The sequence below is a fragment of the Gopherus flavomarginatus genome, chromosome 1 (genome assembly GCF_025201925.1).
Source record: "Gopherus flavomarginatus isolate rGopFla2 chromosome 1, rGopFla2.mat.asm, whole genome shotgun sequence".
Taxonomy (NCBI): Eukaryota; Metazoa; Chordata; order Testudines; family Testudinidae; genus Gopherus; species Gopherus flavomarginatus.
The window spans coordinates 18516441-18518896 of record NC_066617.1 but is presented as its reverse complement, the minus strand read 5'-3'; positions in this window follow the sequence as shown (position 1 = coordinate 18518896).

Below are 2456 nucleotides of genomic sequence, written 5' to 3'. Positions count from 1 at the left end.
CACTACCACTCTGAAACCTGTCATTTATTTTGAATAGTAATTCAAAAGGGATCATGTGAAAAGGTACGGAACTGTCATGGCACAGTGAGAGGTTGCTGTACAATCATATGCAAGAAAAACTAAAGCAGAGCCCTTGTTAATCTCAGAAATGCAGGAATTGACACAATCTCTCGAGCAGTGGATACCTACCTCCTCTACATTCTAAGCATTGAAACTCAGCCTTGTGCAGAGATTTTAGATGTTGTTTTTACTAAGATCATTATCTTTCTCAGCTTCCATGAAAAATGTATAGGAATGATGAGTATATAGACTCAAGGGTCATTTTTCATCAGTCATGGTAACAGCCTAACAGATCCTGCAGGCCTTAGCATTCAGTGCTGCAAGAAAAGTTTCACTTTTCATCTTGCCGTCCAACTCCTGGCCCATGAGCCAGATCCACCCTGCTTAATTCATATCACTGGCCCAGATGTGAGTCAGGTTCACTATGATACAAGTTCACATTTATTTTCCAAACACTGAGTTTCCAGTCATTATGGTTTGCCAGGATCCCCTTTCAGATCGGATACAATGTAGGAGCATTTTAGATAGCCTCAAGAAATTGTACGAGGAGAGAGAAAGGAGTGAGTTGTTCCTGTTCTTATTCTTCCACGTGACAAACTTGAAAAGCAGCACTAAAGTCTGCTGTCTACGTTTGTCATCCATTCTATGGCTTCTGGTAACATGGGATGAATCAAAACTGTTCCTCCAAAGAAAAATCTTAGAAGGCAGTGATTCACTGGATGATCCATGGCAGGGCCCGCTTTATTAACTGCGGGGTCCCATTCAAATACCCAGTGGCCATCTGGGGCTTCGGCGGCACTTCAACGGCAGGGGGTCTGCTCTGGGTCTTCCATGGCACCGAAGGACACTCTGCCAACAAAATGCCACTGAAGACCCCCGGAGCGGACTCTCCACCACCAAAATGCTGCCGAAGACCCCCAGAGTGGACCCCCCGTCACCGAAATGCCGCCGAAGACCCCGGAGCGGACCCCCCACCGCTGAAATGCCACCGAAAACCCCAAAGCAGACCGCCGCCAGGTGAGTTAAAAAAATTTTTTTAAAGGTGCCTAAGGCGTGGGCCCCAATTCCTGGAATTGGGTGTATCGGCCTAAAGCTGGCCCTGCTCCATGGTTTAGCTATCTTTCTCTCCTTTTGCATATCTCCTTCATTTTCCATTTACATTAACTGCCCTATTTATCATTGGTGTTAACCCTGGTTCATCTATGCCAGTATTTTAATCAGTATCTAGAGAGTTCCAAGTCACCATTTTTGTATTGTACGTTACAATGATGCATAGATGGATTAGCTGTCTTATAGACTCATAGAATTTAAGGTCAGAAGGGACCACCATGATCATCTAGTCTGACCTCTCACACAACGCAGGCCACAGAACCTCACCCATCCACCTCTATAACAAACCCCTAACCTATGTCTGAGCCATTGAAGTCCTCAACTTGTGGTTTGAAGACCTCAAGCTGCAGAGAATCCTCCAGCAAGTGACCCATGCCCCATGCTGCAGAGGAAGGTGAAAAACTTCCAGGCCCTCTGTCAATCTGCCCTGGAGGAAAATTCCTTCCCGACTCCAAATATGGCAGTCAGTTAAACCCTGAGCATGTGGACAAGACCCACTAGCCAGCACCCAGGAAAGAATTCTCTGTAGTAACTCAGATCCCAACCCATCTAACATCCCATCACAGACCACTGAGCATACTTATCTGCTGATAATCAAAGATCCATTGCCAAAATTAATTGCCAAAATTAGGCTATCCCATCATACCATCCCCTCCATAAATTTATCAAGCTTAGTCTTAAAGCGAGATATGTCTTTTTCCCCCACTACTCCCCTTGGAAAACTGTTCCAGAACTTCACTCCTCTAATGGTTAGAAACCTTCGTCTAATTTCAAGTCTAAACTTGCTAGTGTCCAGTTTATATCCATTTGTTCTTGTGTCCACATTGGTACTAAGCTTAAATAATTCCTCTCCCTCCCTAATATTAATCCCTCTGATATATTTATAAAGAGCAATCATATCCCCCCTCAGCCTTCTATTGGTTAGGCTAAACAAGCCAACCTCTTTGAGTCTCCTTTCATAACAGAGGTTTTCCATTCCTTGGATCATCCTAATAGCCCATCTCTGAACCTGTTCCAGTTTGAATTCATCCTTCTTAAACATGGGAGACCAGAACTGCACACAGTATTCCAGATGAGGTCTCACCAGTGCCTTATATAACAGTACTAACACCTCCTTCTCTTTGCTGGAAATACCTCGCCTGATGCATCCTAAAACTGCATTAGCTTTTTTAACAGTCATATCACATTGGCAGCTCATAGTCATTCTGCGATCAACCAATACTCCAAGGTCCTTCTCCTCCTCTGTTACTTCCAACTGATGCGTCCCCAATTTATAATAAAAATTC